The sequence below is a fragment of the Dipodomys merriami genome, unplaced genomic scaffold (assembly GCF_024711535.1).
Source record: "Dipodomys merriami isolate MVZ:Mamm:240054 unplaced genomic scaffold, mDipMer1.0.p SCAF_142, whole genome shotgun sequence".
In the NCBI taxonomy this organism is placed as follows: Eukaryota; Metazoa; Chordata; class Mammalia; order Rodentia; family Heteromyidae; genus Dipodomys; species Dipodomys merriami.
The window spans coordinates 1994860-2007309 of NW_027202738.1; the positions used below are offsets into that span (position 1 = coordinate 1994860).

At 47.4% G+C, this 12450-nt stretch overlaps 1 long non-coding RNA gene across 1 annotated transcript; it reads left to right on the forward strand.

The window, feature by feature from the left end:
- The first annotated feature begins 79 nt into the window (after positions 1-79).
- On the forward strand, positions 80-2643 carry LOC138826381 (uncharacterized). Its single transcript, XR_011371697.1, has 2 exons — positions 80-630; positions 2319-2643. It is a non-coding gene; the product is annotated as an uncharacterized lncRNA (long non-coding RNA).
- Positions 2644-12450: the final 9807 nt, after the last annotated feature.

A 12450-nucleotide genomic window follows, 5' to 3' on the forward strand; every position in this document is an offset into this window, starting at 1 on the left:
CCTGTGCCGCCACCGCCGCCGCCGCCGGCACCGACGCGAAGCCGAGCCCGCTGCCGCCGGTGCTGCTGCCTGTCCCGCCGCCGCTTCAGCGCCACACATCGCCGGGACACCCGCGCCGGGCAGCCCCGCCGGCCGCCGCCCGCGCTGTGCCCCGCTGGCACGCCGGGACACCCCCTCCCGCCGCCCGGTTCCGCGGCCCCAAGCTCCACGCGCCCCTCGCCGCCGACTGCTGGGGTTTCAGAGACGCTCGGGAGCCCCTTGGCTGATAGTCAGGCGTCTGCACAGGCCTGCCCGGACTACGCCGCCAGCAAGACAGGCCCCCGGGCCTTAGGTCCAGTTGGCGCCTCAGGATGGCGTAAGGGGCTGCCGACTGGGTCGGGCCAATGAAAATCGCCGCTGGCCGGCACGTGCTCTGCGCGCGCACGCTGAACACAACCTCGTGCCGGCACCCGGGTGGAAGACCCAGCGGAAGGCACCGTGCACGGAGGACGGAGCGCTGAGGGCCGCCCGGCTGTGGGTGAGGCAGAGTTGAATGGGCACCGGGAGGTGGCCTGCCCAGAGGAAACGGAACAGTGTTTGCTAGCTCTTCCAGAGCCTTTATCCACCATTGCTTCCTCCCATCTTTATAAGGTAGGCTTTTCACTGAGGTAAATATGTTCTCATTCCCGATTTGCAAAGTTTGGTAAACTGAGGCACAGATGCTCAGCTGAGAGTGGTCAAGAAAGAGAGCCCCTTGGGCTGGGAAGGTGGCTAGGTGGTGGCGTGCTTGCCTTGCATGCATGAGGCCCTGGGTTCGATTCCTCAGCACCGCATAAACAGAAAAAGCCGGAAATGGCGCTGTGGCTCAAGTGGTAGAGCTCTAACCTTGAGCAAAAAGCAGCTCAGGGATAGTACGCCAGGCCCTGAGTTCAAGCCCCGGGACTGGCCAAAAAAAAAAAAAGCCCTACCGCTGAGCCACCTTCCCAGCCCAGCTTTGTGATTTTTTTTTATGTGGCACAGCAAATGAGCAATGGGGAAATGCTGAGACCCAGATGACAGGGTCTTTGACAGAGAATATCGTAATTAAGCCTCTTAACTTAAAGGTGACTATACTGTCTGGCCCACCAGGGTCATGGGATGTCACAAGGTGGTTTTTTTGGGGGCACACACACGCACACACGAGATTAATGACTGGCTTCATTCCAGCCTAAAGCAGGTCCACATTTTCTTGCAACTATAAATCTTAACTTGGGCTGGGAAGGTGGCTCAGTGGTGGAGTGCTTGCCTTGTATGTATGAGGCCCTGGGTTCAATTCCTCAGCACCACATAAGCAGAAAAAGTCGGAAGAGGCGCTGTAGCTCAAGTGGTAGAATGCTAGCCTTGAGCTGAAGAGCTGAGGGACAGCGCCCAGACCCAGAGTTCAGGCCCCACAACTGGCAAAAAAAAAAAACTTCAATAAATGCCTCATACCTTGAGACTGTAACTGGTCTGGCCCTGGGGATGTACTTACACCTCAATAAAAACCTGTGCGTGAGTAAAAATTCTTGTCAGTCTCACCCAGGAGTTGAATTGACTGGCTTTCAGTCTCTGGAAAGGAGGTGGAATCCTTTCCTAATGAACATTGCTGTCACATTTCACATCCTGTCTGAATTCTTGTCTCACTGGGCACAAAGAATGAGGATAAGAGTATTGTGCTGACTGTGGTAACATTTAAACCAAAACCTAGCAAAGTATCTTGCTGGAATTAATGCTAGGAACAAGACATATAGTACCTGCTCATAGATCTTTCAGAAAATAGAATCAGAAAATAAGGAAGAAGCACAGAGTATAATGTTAGGAAGTATCAGTCAATAGAATGATGAGGTAAGAACAAAGGCTTGGGTACTGTCCCTGTGCTCTTCAGCTCAAGGTGTACGCACTACCGCTTGAGCCATAGCACCACTTCCAGTTTTCTAATGATTTATTGGAAATAAGATTCTCAAGGGGGAGGGGGAGGGGGAGCGGGAGCGGGAGCGGGAGCGGGAGCGGGAGCGGGAGCGGAGCGGGGCGGGGAGCGGGGGGAAGTGGGGAGAGATGGGAAAGGATGGGAAGGGGAAACAAAGGAGGAGGCAACAATGCTTGATAAGAAATGTACTCATTATCTTGCCGGTGTAATTGTAACCCCTCTGTATGGTATTTTCACAATTAAAAAAAAAAAGATTCTCATGGACTTTCCTGCCCAGGCTGGTTTGAACCATGATCCTCAGATCTCAGCCTCCTGAGTAGCTAGGATTACAGGTGTGAGCCACCGGCACCCAGCTCCCTACACCATAATTCTGACTACCCCTACTGCTGTTAAGGTGGACGGCCTGAAGACTGGATCCAAGCCTCCCACATCAAGGCAACTAACCTGACCAAGGAGGACAAATGGAAGGTGGTGCAATCCTGCGACAATTCACTGAAATGGATGTTTGTAATAAATTTAGATTAGTAATGATCTTATGGCTTGGATGCAGAGTGGTAGGGACAAAGATGCACCCAATCAGACTGAAAGACTCTTGTAGAGATTGTACAGAGCAGCGGATGGGGAAAGTATACAGGAAAAAGAATGGTATACCCTACAGACTGTTCAGTTTAATCTCTCTCTATGTCACTTAGCTCCAATAAACCCTAGTTTGGATGCCATCCAGTTTTATATGTGTCCCCGAAGGACAAATCATTGTGAAAAGCCTGGACAGTTTTTTGCATTGGCATGGGGGACCAACATAGACCCAGACATTGAGGTAGGATATATAACAACAGATGGATGTAGTCCCTGGCTTGATTGGACCCGCTCGGTTTCCAGACCATGCACAAATATATATATATAAGTTAAAAACCCGTCAGACCAAAAATGGCAGTTGGGGTGTACCTGGGGAATTAGATACTACAAGTCAGGACCAGATAGAGGAGCAAAATTCTCTATAATGAGTTATACCATCAGAGACCCCCCACGCCCTATTGGACCCAACCAGATTCTGAGCCCAAGCCCAAACCATAAGCTCAAACCTGCTCATGCCCCCAGGACAACAGTCCCTCCACCCTGCGTCTTCTAACTCACGAGCCTCACTCAAGAAGAGAGGGGGAGGATGCCACTAACCCTGAATGGGCTCTTGTAACTCCGTCTTCACAGTACTAAATTCCACTAACTCAATACCCTCCTCTCAGTATGGAAGAAACTGAGTCAAGGATTTGACTAGGCTAAAGGAAAAGGGAGGAGTGTTAAGGAGAGCAAAAACTGACTCCATCTTCAACACACTAAGAGTTCTCCTGCCCCTGAAAATCAAAATACTGGTTTCTCACAAGCACCTCAGGGTCAGGAAATATGCTGTATCTGTTGAGACCCCAGGAAATGTCAAAACTGGAAAGTCCCTCTGCTTGCTGTGATAAGATTGTGTAATCTTTTTCGGGGGCGGGGGGAGTACAGTCGTGGGGCTTGAACTCTGGGCCTGGGCACTGTCCCTCAGCTCTTCAGCTCAAAGTTAGGCTCTACCACTTGAGCCACAGCGCCACTTCCGGCTTTTTTTTTCTTTTTCTGCTTATGTGGTGCTGAGGAATCGAACCCAGGGCCTCAGGCATGCAAGGCAAGCACTCTACCACTGAGCCACCTTCCCAGCCCCAAGATTGTGTAATCTTGACGACCCACCTTGTGAATTGTTGGAGATTAACAATAGTAAAACAGCCCAGCCAGGCCCTGCAGCCCTATTTGTTTCTGGAAAGGATTTGCAGATGGGCAAACTTACTGGAAAAAGCCTGCCTTTTGCCTGCCAAAAAGTAAACCCAGCCTTTTGCTCACCAAATTTGCTTGCCAATTCAAACCAATATGATAGGTTAGTTCAAACAGTTACTGTGAGGCAGGCTGTCACTCCAGTTTCAATTGACTACCTGTGTGTGGCCCTGACATGACTATGCAGGCTTTGTGTGTGACAATCCCATTGGCCACCTGCGTTTGGCCAGGCATGTTCACATGGTTTTTGCCCTTAAAAACCCCAGCTTGAGGACTGGTTGGGGTCGCAGCCACAGCTCCCGAATCTGTGCTGTGTCCCTGGCCAGTCAGCTATCCACTTCCCCACTAAATTCATCTTTTTGCATGAGACTATCTGCATGGTGGACTCTGGTGAGACATGGAATCCCCTCCCCCAGGCCCCAGTCTCCCAAGAGGTCACCTTTTTTATGTGCTGGTAACAGTGCTTCAGTAGAACGAATAGGAGAATGGCAAGGTGAGGTTGGAGAGTTGAGCAGGAGCTGCATCATAAATACCTCAGTGATCTTATTACTTTACTTTTTTTTTTTTTAACCACTGGAGAGTTTTAAACTGAAGAGTAATAGATTAAGATTTTGTTTTGAAATATCAGTGAACTGCCTAGAGAATGGGATATACACAAGCAAGAATACTATTAGGGCACTGTTGGAGACTGCAGAGAAGTTTGAACTAAGGCAGTGACAGTAAAGATGGAGAAAGAGGACAGATAAAAAGGATGTTTGGAAGTAGCATTGATAAGTCTTCCTGAAGCATTAGATATGGGAGGGAAGATAAGAGATGAGTTGTGGATAACTTCTGTATGTTTGGCTTAAAGCAAAAGGATGGATGATGAGCATGCCTGCTTTCTGTGAATAAAAGACTTGATCAGGGTGAGGGTGAGCAGTCCAGAGTTGTTGGTTGTTTTTTTTTTCCTTGTCAGTTGTGGGGCTTAAACTCTGGGCCTAGGCACTGTCCTTCAGCTCTTCAGCTCAAGATGAGTGCTCTACTGCTTGAGCCACAGGACCACTTCTGGTTTTCTAATGGTTTATTGGAGATAAGAGTTTCATGGACTTTCCTGCCCAGGCTGGCTTTGAATTGCCATCCTCAGATCTCAGTCTCATGATGAGTAGCTAGGATTACAGGCATGAGCCACCGGCACCTGGCCAGAGTTCTTTACTCCCTGTTAATTTGAGCTTCTTCTGGCATCATCCAGAGGATAAATCAAATAATTGAATGTTATGGTGGAGACTTAGTTCTCCACCAGAATTGTCCATACACCTGTAGTCTGTTCCTTGGGCTTATACTTATGCTATTGCTAATGGAATGTAAATGGAAGAAAGTGTGCAGTGCCCAGGCCTGGCCTGTACCAGCCTTCAACAGGTGCTCCTTCATGCTGTTATTTAATCTGTCAGCCAGAAGCCAATGATGACCAGATTCTGAAGATGATAGGCTTTAAGATTGAAGATTTCGGGAGGATGGAAAGGGAAGGGGAAACAAAGGAGGAGGCTACAATGCTTGATAAGAAATGTACTCATTATCTTGCCCATGTAATTGTAACCCCTCTGTACAGTATTTTCACAATTAAAAACAAAAAGATTGAAGATTTCTGGGTAAAGGAGACCCTGGGTCCTCTCCCTTGTTCTACGTGTCCACTAAGAACTGGTAAGTGAGGAACAATAAGCTTCTGTTGTGTGTGTGTGGTTTTTATCTTGAATCATCATAGCAGCTCTGCCTGTTCTGCCTAGTGTGAATAAGGTTCATTCAGGATTAAACTAAGGCTGCTACAGCGAAACAGAGCGGTTGACTTGCAAACCTGTATTTCTTACGGTTCTGCGAGGCCAGGAAATCCCAGCCGATTTGGTTCTTCGGGAGGCCTTTTCACTGTGTCCACGTGAAAGAGCATTCTTCACAGAAGTGTACTAAACTCAACTTCATGATTTCACATAAGCCTAATTATCTCTCATGGACCCCGTTTTTTTACCTACTGTCACATTGGATATCAGAGCTTTAATGTTAGAATTTATAGGAGACACATTCAGTACAAAAAAATAGAATAAAAGACACCAGTTTTGCTAAGGTCTCAGAAAGATGAAAAGTAGCTGGGTGCTGGTGGCTCACACCTGGAATCCTAGCTACTTAGGAGGCCAAGATCTAAAAGTCACTGTTCAAAGCCATCCTAAGCAGGAAAACCTATGAGACTTTTCTCTCCAGTTAAATGCCAAAAAAGCCAGTAGTGGAGCTGTGGCTCAAGTGATAGAGCAAGAGTGTAAGGCCCTGAGTTCAAGCTCCAGTACCAGCACACAAAAAATAAATAGACAAATTGTGACTTCTCTTTGCTTTCTTTTTTTTTTTTTTGTCGGTCGTGGGTCTTGAACTCTGGGCCTGGGTGCTGTCCCTCAGCTCTTCAGCTCAAGGCGAGCGCTCTACCACTTGAGCTACAGTGCCACTTCCGGTTTTCTGGTGATTTATTGGAGATAGGAGTCTCACGGTCTCTCCTGCCCGGGCTGGCTTTGAACCGCGATCCTCAGATCTCAGCCTCCTGAGTAGCTAGGATTACAGGTGTGAGCCACCAGCGCCTGGCTTCTCTTTGCTTCCTTGAGGTGTGCTAACCGCCATATTAGTTGTATTGTGAACTGCCCTGTAGAGGAGTCTGTGTGTGGTACCTGAACCTACAGGATCCAATGAATGGACTCCAAAGTGGAGCTTTGAGGTGACTGAGCCCTGACCTTGTTGGAAACTATTAAGCACATAGCAAAGCCACAGCACTTTTTTTTTTTTTGGTCAGGGTGATGTACAGAGTGATTTCAGTTATATAAGGTAATAAGTACATTTCTTGTCAACCTTGTTACCCCTTCCCTCAATTTTCTCCTATTTCCCCTCCCCTCTCCCACCCTCCCCTCAAGTTGTACAGATCGTTTCCAGCATATTGTCTTGTGCATTGGTGCATTGGTTCCTCCTTGTCCTTTGTCTCACCATTCTGTTGTTCTCCTTCCCTTCTCTAATTCAGATAAACGTATATACGATACCGGGGTACCAAAATCAAATACAGTAACAACAAAGGATATACTATAGGGGGAAGAACATACAAAGGAAACAAAAAAATCATAGTACATTAAGAAACAACAAAAACCTTGTGTCCATGTTTTGGAGTTCATTTCGCTTAGCATCATCCTATGTGGTCATATGTTTGGTTGGGTTTTGTTTTTTGGCTGGTCATGGGGCCTGGACGCTGTCCCTCACCTCTTCAGCTCAAGGCTAGCGCTCTACCACTCAAGCCACAGTGCCACTTCTGGCCTTTTCTGCTTATGTGGTGCTGAGGAGTCGAACACAGGGCCTCATGCATGCAAGGCAAGCATATCACATTTTCTTTTTTTTTTTTTTTTTTGTCAGTCATGGGGCTTGAACTCTGGGCCTGGGCGCTGTCCCTCAGCTCTTCAGCTCAAGGCGAGCGCTCTACCACTTGAGCTACAGCGCCACTTCTGATTTTCTAGTGGTTTATTGGAGATAGGAGTCTCACTGTCTCTCCTGTCCGGGCTGGCTTTGAACCGCGATCCTCAGATCTCAGCCTCCTGAGTACATTTTCTTGATCCATTCATCTACTGAGGGGCATCTGGATTGGTTCCATTTCTTAGCTTTGGTAAATAATGCTGTGATAAACATAGTTGTGCTGGTAGCCTTAGTATGGTCTTGTTTGTGGTCATTTAGCTAAATGCCCAGAGGAGGGATTGCTGGAGCTGCAGCGGATTTCTGACCCACAAAAAATATAAGTGTGGGTTGTTTAAAGCTGCAGTTTGTGGCCATTGGTTATGCAGCAATAGATTTCTTCTAGCACGATTGGCCTTCATTTCTGCTGTCATGCCAGCTTTCTGTAGTCTGCAGGGTTGATCTACCATTCCAGACTGCAAGGACTTTCTCCATTCCACCTCACCCAACACAGTGTCAAATTCAGGTGTCCACCCTGCCCTGGAAGCAGAAGTACCATGTGCATGGCCCCTTCTCCAGAAGGGCTGGTAGAAAATGTCCCAACAGGGGCCCATCAGCTGTGTGGACAGCCTAAAACCAGGAAATGTTACCTGATTGGCCCAGGATACTCCTGTTCCTCGGATGTTTGCAGTGTTGTCACACACTGCCTTAAGTACTGTGTCAGGGCAGATTCAGTTAAATCCCCAAGTTTAGAAAGTAAACTGGTTATTGTGGGGAGTGTCTTAGATAAATTTCCAAACTCAGCAGTGGGTTGAGCATGATGCCTACAACCCACTCAGAACCTAGGAAAAAAACATGGCACAAAAGTGGGTAGAGGGGGCAGTGGTACAGATCAAGTGTGACAGATACAGGAAATAAGTGAATCGGGGCAGCGTGAGAGAGTGGTGCCAGTCTTACAACTTCTCTGGAAGTTTGAAATAATTTCAAAACAGAGGCAAGCTTTCTGAAGGTAGCTTTGGTCCTCCCATGATGTGTGAAAGAGAAAGAACACCTTGTTGCAGGGCTTGTGGGTGTATTGGTTCCCCTAGGAGCCCAGGGCAGCCATTGTGAGGACGGACCTGCTGCCCTCCCATACCCGGCATTGCTTCTCATGCGCACTTACACTTCAGAAGTGCTGAGGAGGGAAAAGAGGGGTGGTTTCATTTAGATACTTACATGTATTTTATTTAGTATGTAATGATTGCAACCTGTTTGTGAGCTACAGGCATTTCAGTAACTGTATATGATGTATAATGATCAGATTACTTTCTTACATTGAAGTGAACTTGACATAACATGACACTGTTTCAGAGGAAATAATTTTTGTACACTCACTGTGTTGAGGAACTACGCCTCCTGTATTTAGTTTCAAACATTTTCCTGATCCTGAAAGGCCACCCACTGCCTATAATCTGCCCCATGTGTGAGCCCCTGGCAGTCACCAAAATCTGCTTTCCGTGCTTGCACATTTGCCTCTTCTGGACATTTCATGTAATGGCATTGTGTGATATGTCAGAACTTGAACTCGGGGCTTTGTGCTCCCACTAAGCTTTTTCCCTTGAAGCTAACACCCTATCTCTTGAGCCATACTTCCAGTCTACTATCCTTGGTGGTTAATAGAGATGAGTCTCACAAGCTTTTCAACCTGGGTTAAGTTCATAGCACAATCCTCAGATCTCAGCCTCTTGAGTAGCTAGGATTACAGGTGTGAGCCACCAGCACCTGGTGCAACACAGGACCTTTTGTGTTTGGCTTCATTCGCTGAGCATGGTGTTTTCAAGGTCAACACCGTAACATGTCAGAACTTCATTCCTTCTTATAGTTGGGTATTATCCCATTGTACGGCTCTATTACATGCCATTAACCCATTCATCCCTTGGTGGACATTAGGGTTGAGCTAGAGTACCTGTTTTCTTTTCTTCAGGTATATACCCTGCCTGCTCCCTCTTATTTTGTATTTATTTGTTTATGCAGTTTTGGAATTGAATCCCAGTCCCTGAGCTTGCCAGGCAGATGCTCTATCCCTTGAGCTGACCCTGAATTCTTGATCCTCATTGCATTGTCTGCAGCAAGAAGGCCTGTTGTATCTGCTGTTGGAGAGAACAGCACAATAGTTCTACGTATATTCTACAAGGTGATGCTGACACTTAGGCAGCTGCAGAGAAAGCTCCCACTGCCCTTTGTTCAACCAGAATCCAGATATTTCTCTTGGGGGCTTGACCAGGGTTAACCCCAGAAATAGCAGCTTTTCACCCAATACTCCTGTGACTGACCCACATCCAAAAACTCAGGGAGATTAGGTTGTTCATAACCTGAGAACTTTGTTTTTACTTCAGGTAGTTCCTTAAAGTTCTACTTGGTTCCTGTCACTGATAGCCCCAGGGGATTAAGGTGTCTAGGATGTCAAAGCCAGTATGACCGACAAATCTTCATAGCTGGCATCTCCTTTGTGACTCCTTGATGTAAAGAGCTGGTTCTCTTACAGTGAGAGCACAAGAATTACATTTCTGTTTTTCTGATTGGCCCCCAAAGAGGTCCTGTGTAGCTGCCGGCAGGGAGCTAACTCCCAGTTTCTCTCTCCTCCTTTTCATGCCATAGATCTGGCTTTGTTTGGAGGGTCCCATACCTTCCCTGTGGGCCAAGTGGGGGGGCGGGGAGGAGGCATGGCACTTGTCAGTCAAGTTCCTCACTATACCCCACCCCTCGGGCACGTGTTTGGGGATAGGGGTCATCCCATCAGCTGGACCAGGTGGCATGGATGGCAGGGCTAGCTAGTGTAGCACTTTATCCTTGTTAGCAGACTTGAGAGCCTAGCAGGGGTGAGGCTGGAGGTGTGTGAGGAAAGCTAGCTCTTCTCAGGAGAGAAAAACAAAATGGGCCCCACTGACAAGTAAGGGTGGAGCCAGGAAATGGAAATGCTTTGAGGCTGGGTATCAAGCGGTAGCCACCGCTACAGCCAGACTGGGAATGAGGGACCATATTCCTTTTCTCCCAGGACTTTGTTTGGCTTTCTGACACAGCTTTTGTGAGACCTGAGGGACAGGACATACAGTGTTTATGTTTTATACGCCTACATTATAAAATGTCGATGTGAGTTGATTAATATGTCTCACATAGCCTGTGGTGAGACCGTTTCAGCTTACTCTCCTCAATTTCAAGTATATGGTGTGTTTCTGACTACACTCACCTTGCTGGCAACGATGTCACAATCTGCCTGCACATTCTCCACTTCAGCCTTTGACAGAAAGGACTTGTCAAGCCTACTGTAGGAGATGGTACCACCGTCTGAATTTAAGAGATCAGATTCTGTGGCATGATCGGTACTGCGGTATAGGTCTGCGCTCCCTGGAGATGCAAGCGGACCGCATCTTGCCTCAGGAGCCGTTAACCAGGCTTGTCACCTGATGTCACCTTTTCCCTGCCATCCCTTCACAGCCACACCCAATCTTTCAGTAAGGTCGTTTGCCTTGCTCTAGTCTTATTGGTCCTCTGGTTCGTGAACAAGTTGAAATCGTTCATCTGTATTCATTCATAGCTTTTACATGACTGACTTCCGCATTTCACTTTGGAATTTAGACTGACAGGTATTTACATTGCTGAAGGCCAACCATCCCGTCACCCTGCCCGGACCTGGGTTCCCTTTCCAGTCTGTGTAACATATGGGTTTGGTTGGTGCTGTCTGTAGATTCAGGCAATTAAATTCTTTCTTAATTTTGTGTATGGGCATAAGGTGTTTTCATATGTTGAGACTAAAAGGTAAATTAGTTTAATGGTGAGTTAACAGTATGGATATATGCATATATGTATGACAAAAATTGTGATACAGCCAGGCACTAGTGGCTCACTAATCCTAGCTACTCAGGAGGCTGAGATTTGAGTATCACAGTTCAAAACTAGCCCAGGGCCGGGCGCTGGTGGCTCACGTCTGTAATCCTAGCTACTCAGGAGGCTGAGATCTGAGGATCGTGGTTCAAAGCCAGCCCGGCAAGAAAGACCGTGAGACTCCTATATCCAATAAACCACCAGAAAACCGGAAGTGGCGCTGTAGCTCAAGTGGTAGAGCGCTCGCCTTGAGCTGAAGAGCTGAGGGACAGCGTCCAGGCCCAGAGTTCAAGCCCCACGACCGACAAAAAAAAAACTAGCCCAGGCAGAAAACTCTGTCAGACACTTATTTCCAGTTAATCACCAGAAAACTGGAAGTGGCTCTGGGGCTCAAAGTGTTAGAGCACTAGCCTTGAGCAAAAAGAGCTCAAGGACAGTGCCCAGGCCCTGAGTTCAAGCCTCACAACCAACTCCCACAAAAACTTGTGATCTATTAATCATATAAGTAAAGTTAGTCTCCAGTGGAATAGGGATGCCTTACCTAGATGTCTTACCCTAGGTGAAAGACTAGGGTCCAACTAGTGAGCGTCATCTGTCTACCCCAGGCATGTGCAGAAATCACACTGGGCTGTGATTTTCTCAGGACAGGGCAAATTTCCTTCTGTTCTCAAAGGAGTCTCACCTTCCCTTCCCCCATCACAAACATCATAACCTGCATTTCACCTCACTGATCCCCTTTTTTTTTTTTTTCAGTCCTGGGGCTTGAACTCATGGCCTGAGCTCTGTCCCTAAGCCTGTCTGTGCTCAAGGCTAGCGCTCTACCACTTACGGCTTTTGTTTATGTGGTACTTGTCAGCCCCTGGAGGGAACAGGCAGCTGAGAAAAACACTTCTTTACTAAAAATCCCCCTGGCTAAATGTTCCGCACCCCCCAACCATATAAACCCAGCCTTAATTAGACCCAGCATGACCTCTCTGATCCCAACCAAGGAGTACCTCAGTAAAACTTTCCTTTCATCACCTTTACCTCCTTCTGCATTGTCTTTCTTCGCCTAAAACCTTACAGTACTAGGGAATCGAACCCAAGGCTTCATGCATGCTAGGTGAGCATTCGACCACTAAGCCACATTCCCAGCCCTCACCGATCCCATTTTGATTAACTGTTGCTAAAGAACACTCGTAACTCATTTACCAGGACCTCTGACTAAAGGAAGGCAACTCAGGAGATCTGGTTCCAGAAAGTACGTACCTGTTCTCACTCAAGCACAACAAATGCACCTGGCTTCCCACTCTGTCTCCTGTGTTGGCATTTTACCAGTTCGCAGTTACCCACAGTGGCTTTGTTTTTTAACAAGTTTTAGGCCAGGACACAAAAGCAAGGTGCTAGTGTCCCCTCAATGCTCATACAACTAGAAACAATGACTTTCT